Source organism: Miscanthus floridulus, chromosome 4, assembly GCF_019320115.1.
Source record: "Miscanthus floridulus cultivar M001 chromosome 4, ASM1932011v1, whole genome shotgun sequence".
In the NCBI taxonomy this organism is placed as follows: domain Eukaryota; kingdom Viridiplantae; phylum Streptophyta; class Magnoliopsida; order Poales; family Poaceae; genus Miscanthus; species Miscanthus floridulus.
In genome coordinates this window covers 85,546,550-85,554,681 of record NC_089583.1, presented here as the reverse complement: position 1 = coordinate 85,554,681, position 8,132 = coordinate 85,546,550, and the positions used below count along the sequence as shown (strand labels likewise).

Genomic DNA, 8,132 nt, shown 5'->3' with positions numbered 1-8,132 from the left:
AGTGTCTAATTATGGACTAATTAGGTTTGAAAGTTTCGTCTCGCGATTTCTCACCTAACTGTGCAATTAGTTTTTTTTTCCATCTACGTTTAGTACTCCATGCATGTACTGTAAGATTCGATATAACAGGTACTGCGACAAAAATTTTTGGACTAACAGGACCTTAGTTGGGCGCTTAAGACACCGGGCAATCATGCTGTGCTGCTAGGGACCTAAAAGTCTCCCCACGCGGCAGCACCAGCACCACCACCGCGCAAGACGACGCTCCAATCAGTCTGGACAATCTCCAATCCCCCAACGCGACAATGGCGGCCGCTGTAGTAGCTAGCAACGACTGAGCGCCCGGCGCCCGCGCGCGGGATTCAGCGCCTGGCAGGTAAAGCAAGCGCAGGTTTTCAGAGATGAGCGGGCGCTAGGCTGTGCGTGTGCCTGCGCGTGCGTGCTCGCACAGCTACGGCGCAGGGCGAACCACCGGCGCATGGCGTCTGGATCGTGCGATCGCGGTCGCGGGGAAAGGAGATCCTTGGAGGCACGTACGACGGAGCTTGATTGCTTGAGAGACGCCAGTGCGGTGCTGGCACTGGCAGTCATTGACTCGGAGTGAGTAGTGATCGCGGTGAGTGACTCGGAGGAGGCTGAGGCCTCTGCTGCACGTAGTACACATTGACGCAGGTCATTCCATCTGTCCGGAGCTCCGGGCAGGGGACAACAACCGGCCCGCCACTCTGTCATCCTTTACGTACAAGGCAACAGAAGGCCTGTCATTTCTTCCTTGGCCCCCCATGGATCCGGGCTACAGTACTGTAGTACGCATCACGACGGAGACGCTTCTCTGTCGACTGTCGTCGTCGAACAACGGCGAGATCCGAGATCACGAGTTCTGCAGCCATGGTGACTCCAGCAGCTAGCTGCCATTATAATTTTGTGGTGCTGCAACTGCAAGTGTGGTGTGGTGCACCGTGCACGCCCACCTGGACTGGTCCGTCTCTCGTATCGGCGTGGGGCGTCAGGCGTGGCCGCGTGGGTAGATTTTACCGTTGGTTGGGTTCAATCGTCAGTGCTGAAACATACCGGGATGGAATGAAGGTAAAAGGCAAGAGACAGCGTGCAGTGGCTGGCGTGTCTTTTCCGCTTTTCGGCACCAGAAGCCTGCCAACCCTGCTTGTAGACTGTGGATGCATGGACCACAGTCAGTCTGTCACAGTAAAATGTTTCATGCGAGCACAACTGCACAAGCATTATACTGATCTCCAATTATGTTAGGAGCCAGAAACTTTCATATTCTTCTTTCCTTCACATACAAGAGGCTAAAGCTGCATTGCGACTCGGCAGTCTATCCGATCGGTCCCTTTATTGCAAAACCTGTGCACAAACTACCTTGAGTGCGCCGTGGCGGTATGGCATGGCACTACCCCTACACGTCACGAGGCCAACAGGTACCTGAACCTGAACTCGTACGGCAGGACCTGGATGCGGCCGGGCTCGGCGCCCGCGCGCCGGCCGTCCTCCACGACCCGCATCGCCTTGTGCCGCAGCTCGGGCGGGAGCTGCAGGCAGACCCAGTCCATGAGCGCGTCCACGTCCTTGGCGAAGTCCAGCAGGTACCAATGCAGGAGCTTCGGGACCGCCAGCTTCCCCGGCATCGACACGCCGACCGCCGCCTGCAGGTGCTCCCGCTTCGCCGCCTCCAGCTGCTCCTCCACGCGCGCCGCCGTGTACACCCTCACCTGCAGGGATTACATCCAGTGTTACAGTTGAAGGGCTATTATTACTTACTGTTGCGACCATGCAGAGAACCTACCGCTGGGGAGGACCAGCTGCCGCAGGAGAGCGCGAAGGTGACGAGGGGCTCAGGCCACTCCAGCCCGAACGCGCCGCGCGCCGCCGTCACGTCGTCGCCCTTGGCACCTTCTTCCCGATTCACCTGCTCGATTATTCGGCCACACGAGTCGTATGTTCAGCGGCGCAGGGCACTAGTACGTAGTACGTGTCAACTAACCACTCGATCCAAGTCATCACTGCCACGGCCATGCATGGCTGTATCGATCGAGCGCGACAGACAGGGCCTCACCTGCTTGGCGCTGTAGGGCAGCCTGAGGATGAAATGCTCGATGGACATGGCGCTGTGCGTGCGCCCACCAACGCTTATGGTGGCCTGAAACATCAAACGCACATACTTGTCAGTTATCACTCTCGTCGCGTACGCGCGCGTGTCTGCAAGGGTTCAGGTTCAGTTTGTGCCGGCAGCTAACCTTGGGCATCATCGCCACGAGCATTTGCGGGGTGGTAGGTATCCCTTGCTCCAGGAACGCCTGCAGGACAGAGTAGTACAGTATAAAAATTAAATTCAGATCAGCATGGACCGTGCGCTGCCACTCGTCGGCGTAGTGCAAAGATCTGAGTTCGGTCATGCATGCACAGCAGCTGCAGCATTAGAAGAGCTGATTAGAGTTCCCTCAAAAGAAGAACTAATTAGGCGCCTGCTAAGATTAGGGGGGGACATGAAGCATTTCTTTATGCAAAAGTTTAATGGCGATCGATCGATCGAGCTGCCCACGGTCTGTGTACAGACATGCCAGACTTCAGGCTTAAAGAACACGCATCCCAGAACTAGTACTACCACATATCCAGGCTGTAGTTGCTTTAAAAAAAACATCCATCACGCAATGAGTAGATCCAATTAAAGCGAACTCTGATAAGGTGGTGAGCAAATTCCCGATAACGGAAAGATGCCCAAGAGAGAATTCAGGGATCACAAGGGTGGGGTGACGACGACTGAGTGGAGTGACAGCTTACGTTCATCATGCAGGAGTTGTAGATGTTGATCCAGAACGCCAGCTTCTGCTGATGGGAGAGCCCCGCCACCGCCAGGTCAACCGACGACAGCCTCCGCAGCAGGGCCCTGCAGATTTGCCAGTGCGGACATCTCCCCGATCAGCATACGCGCGTTCAAGTCAAACCGCCACCCACTCGCCAGGCAGCCAAATCTAGCTTTTGCAATAATTGGGCTGGTGCCGAAATTATCAGCTGCGATAATAACGAATCGGAGAACGAACTCACTTGAGTCTCCGGACGAGAGGCGCGTCGCCGTCGCCGTCCAGCGCATTGGGGTCGAAGGACGCGGCGTCCACCACGTGGAACCGCTTGTAGGGGGCCGATGTCCCTGGCGCCCAGCTCCAGGATGCCGTAGGGGTCCTGCGGGTACGCGTCCTCCGACCCCGAGCCCGAGCCCGAGCTCTCGCTGGAGGAGCCGGACACCGACGGGGACGGCGCCTGCTGATCCTCGTCTCCTTGTCCTTGGCCGCCGCCGCCGCCCGCCGAGCCCATCCGCGAGAAGATGGTCAGCAGGCACCGGAGCAGCTCCTCCGACAGTTTGTTCGGCACGCTCGAGCTTGAGTCGTCATGGGACGACGTCACTTTGTCAGAGTTGCTGCCAGCAGCAGCAGGCCTTTTACGGTCAGGCGCAGCAGTAGTATTTGTCTGCATGGACGATGCAAAGAGCATCTACACGCTGATCAATTAACACTTTAACAGTGCCTGGCAACTCTGGATCACAGTACTAGAAACGGAATGCCTCTGCTGTTTTTAATTTACCTGATGAGCAGGAGTAGCCCTGCTGCGTCTGTCAGGCGGCGTCGCCCTGGACTTGTTGGTCGTCTTCTGCTGCAATGGTGGCGTCTGGCGGCTGCTCGTGCTCGACGTGTTGCTGCACGACTGGTTCTCCTTCCCTGCCCCGGACCGGTCATCCTGGCTCGGCGGCGAGGTAGCGTTGACGGGCTTTCTTGGCGTTTGCTTGCCATTGGCCACGCCGTTGTGCAGCGATGGACGAGCGTTGGGAGGATGGTCTGAACCTTGGCTTACTGTCGTGGCTGGGACCTTCGGAATTCAGCACCGGGTTCGGCAGGCATGAGCTGTGCCGGCACGGGAACTTCGCCGCTGGGGAGCTGGGCGTTCTTGGCGGAGGAGAAGATGATCGCCTTCCTGGTAGAATCCCTTGCCGGAAATTCACCAACTGCTCCTCCAGCCGGACGACCTCCTCCTCCAGCACCGCCACCCTCCGCGAGAAGAGCCAGCGTCTTCGCAGTACAATTCAGAGCAAGGGATTCAGCACAATTCAAGGCACAACGACAGAATGCGGTTGCGGTGGCAAACCTGAGACGGCAGATACGGCGGCAGGCGAGGCAGGGCGCCGAGCGGCGGCCGCGTGAACGCCCGCTCCAGAGCACGTGCACGTTCTCCCTCGTGGCGCAGCTTCTCTTGAGCTTATCCACCTGGAATTCAGCACCGCGAAGCATCAGAACGAGCTACAGGAAGCGACTTAATCCGACAAACTGAGCTAGGCATATAATTCAGCACATCTTGCTGCAGCGCGAGCTTGCGCTCTCTCCTCGACTGAATTCTGTTCATGGTGCCCCTGGTGCCCGCGTTGGCCGATCCCTTCACCGGCGTCGCGGCCTTCCTCGGATCCTTCTCCATCACCTGAACGCAAGCGCCATCATTAAAAGAGAAAAGAGGTGCCTCTCATTGAGCTGAGAAAGAAGAAGGTTACTAACGGAAGCAAAGCGCAGATTCCTCTGCTCTGAAAGATAAGGCTTAAAGGGAAACTAAAGAAAAATGGGGCTCAGGGAATCAGGGGCATTGAAGAGATACTACTCATACTCATCTCAGTGCGAGTAGCTCTCAAAGGGCAACTATGGCAGAGCAGAGGGCAAAGAAGCCGCGTCGAGATCTTATCATAAACGCCACCAGGTCACCAACCATTCTTTGCTCGCAAGAACACTAGATGACACTGTTCATGAGTTCATCGTTGTACTCTGGCCACATTAATTAAGCCATCGTACAAAAATATTGACACCGCAACAAATTGCTGATGATCGAGGAAATCAGAAAATGGTGGCGGAAACCGAGAAATTACCGCACATTGCCACCCTCCTGGACGCGCAATTCGAGGAAAGCTACGAACTTCCAATTTCTCTAGAAACAGCATGCAAAGAACTGAGAGAGGTTGACGAAGCACATACTCTGCTGTCGCTCTTCGGGGTCGCTGGTCGAGCAGCGGGCCGCCGCCGGCCTCCGAGCCCGGCCGTTCATCTCCGGTGCCGTATGCATCAGAGCAAGGACAATGCGCCAAGAAAAGGGGAGCAGAGAGTTGAAAGTGATCGCCTCGGCAGTTGGCAGTCGGCACCTCAGTCAGTCAGGCTCCTATGGCTGGCGATGCGATTCCGACGCCATTAAAGATTCCCCGTGAGCTCCGAGGTGTGGCTGGACGGCACCAGGGCGCGCTCCAGCCACCGCAGCCAGATTAAGGCGATTCGGCGGTGGCTTTGATTGGGGTCGAGGGTAAGGAGAGAGGCGTGTGCGGGAATCGGGACTGCGCCGGCGGTGGCGTCGGTGATGGCGGCGCGCAGGTTTCCTTTGGTGGTGGGAATTGGTCTCGGGTTGCATAGTTATCGCGACCGGCGGCGGCGTCGTATATATACGACGAGTTGTGGTAATTGAAGTGGCAATTACGCTTCGGCTTCACTTATGAAACAAACCGCGTTTATCTTCGGTAATAGTATTCATCACTTTTTTACCAACTGTGTTACCATATATAGCCTATTTGGATACCCTCTTCTAAACTTCATAGCTCTAAACTTTAGTTTATCTAAGTTTCATTAACCCAATCTTATATTAGAGCTTTAGACCTCAAAATTGAGCTAAAATGCTCTAAATTTTTAGAGTTCTAAACTTTAGAGGAGGGAATCCAAACATACATCCTCTGTTAGATTTTACGACCTAAAAGCATATCCAGGAGTTTTATAAAACAACTACCTGTTTTGATATTTAGTAAAAATGAGAAAAGTGTCCAACAACAGTTCGGTAAAAGAGCTCTTTAACATAAAAAAGTTACAAAATATCCGCTCTAACTCGTAAGTTTCTGCAGTTGAAAGAAACTCTGTAGCCGCCCCCCTTCGGCGGTTTTCTCACTAGATCAAGTAAATTGGACACATGAGTAAACTAAAAAAATAATGATTCCAAATGAGAAAGCGGTGATAGATAAAAAAAACTATTAAAAAGGGTTTGGTTGGTTAGAAATAGTTCAGGGCTTTCCATACAAAATGGTTTAGAAAACTATTTTAGGAGACTGTTGGAGAAGGAAAAAATAATATTGCTATTTTTCATGTTAACTTGCTAGATCTATTAGTTTAGCAAGTAAACTGGACCAAACTCCCTGAGTATGCTCTAAGTTTCATCTAAAGAAGAGCATTAACATTTACAATATCAAAAGATTAATCTAAAAGTATCTTAATATTACTAAGTGAATGAGTCTAACAAAGTTTAAAATAATTCCTATAAGGAAAAATCTCACAAACATCGAAAACTTCTAGCCTTTAATTTTATAAACTCTAATCATACACTACTAATAATCATTGGATTATATTGTTTTTTTTAAAATTACCCATCATTGTCATTATAATATATAACATATGTAAAGTAACCCTTAAATTTGTATCTAAATTACTCACATATGCTATTATGAAGGATAATTCAAAATAACCACATAGAAATTACCCACCTATTTCATTACATAAGACAATAAGAAACAACGTTCTAAATTTGTATCTAAATTATCCATCTCTGTCATTAAAAAATATCATTTAAAATAACCCACTAAATTTATATTTCAATTACTTATGTCCACCACTATGAAAGATAATATAAAATAGCCTTTACTAGTACCTAAAGCTATCTTCCAACAGAACCTCCAAATTAATTACCATGATACGTGCTTAGAAAAGAAAAGATAAAAAATTCTCACAAAATCAGAAAAATGGTATGGGTAATGTATGTATTGCAATATTGAGCTCCTGTTTGGATCTCATTCTCATTATTATTGTAGATAGTGATATAGAATTTAGATTTTAGAATAGAAATAAGGAGTGTTTGGATCTCATTCTCATAGCGATTGTTGTTTTTGCATAGTAAGAATCTTCAGATACCAAGGTTTTAGTAGATAGTAGTTAGATTCTAAAATTTCATTCTAGAATTAAGTGTTCCGATCTCATTTTCATTTATGTATGTTGTTCTCATTTTCGGAGAACCAAACACCACAAGTCACAACTACTTTTGGTGTACATATGTAAGCCCGATGGCCTGATACCCTATCCAACACATATGTGAATTGATGCAAATTTGACCACATCCAAACAAGGCCTCCGTGGGAACATTGCAGCATCGCAAGAAACCTAGGATGCGGTAGATTTGTTAGATGTAGGACGAGTTAGAACTCTGAAGAGGAGTGTGCTAGAACTTAAAACGCAATGGTGTGGTAAATTCAGAAATGTTTTCGGTTTGAGCTGCGCGTAGACCAAGCAGTGACATGTTAGGCAGTGGACGCATCGGGCCCAACGGGCAGCGAAAATACTCGGTGACAGGATTTTTTTTTTGAGAAAACGGTGACAGGATTTGTTACGCTGACGCACCACGGTCAGTTCTTCTTTTCTACCGGCTGGGCCGAGCGGGACCCAGGCTCATGCCGGGCCGGAAATGCCGGTATATGGGCCCGTGCCGCGCGGCAAATTATACGCGTTGTGAGCCCGGGGGACCTCAGGGTCAGTGCTCACCAGCTCTGTTCTCACTTTTTCCAGCTTCGAGGGACGGATGCATGCAGGTACAGCTTCGATAGCCTTCCGCTCGTCTTACATATTTTATCCGTCTGAACTTAGGACAACTACCAGCTTTGGACTGTACCGACGGGTAACATAGTACGGATGCCAGACGTATGTATTCGCCGTGTCACCCCACTGAGATTACACAGGGCGTATGTAGCGGCAGCGCAGCCAGAAAAGGCACTGCATGCCAATCAATACTCGAGTTCACGCTCATCCTTTGCCTTGTGAAAGGAGAGATTAAAGGTAAAGGATGGTGCGCGCTGGCAGAATGAGTAGGAAGCCGAACGGCTAATTGGCGCGGGCGTCCAAAGCGGTGGCACAGGCAGCGACCCCAGCAACAGCAACTCTGCAGCGGGGGCGAGCGCGAGTGCACGCCGCACGCACGCAGGCACATGATGCTGATCGCGGAGCGCGCACGCAATCCCTCCCGATACAGCTATCGGTTCAGCAGCCACGAGGGGAGAAATCACAAATCAG

At 51.1% G+C, this 8,132-nt stretch overlaps 1 pseudogene; it reads right to left on the bottom strand.

Annotated features, from left to right (window-relative positions):
* Positions 1-1,249: 1,249 nt before the first annotated feature.
* On the bottom strand, positions 1,250-5,440 carry LOC136551945 (uncharacterized; annotated as a pseudogene).
* Positions 5,441-8,132: the final 2,692 nt, after the last annotated feature.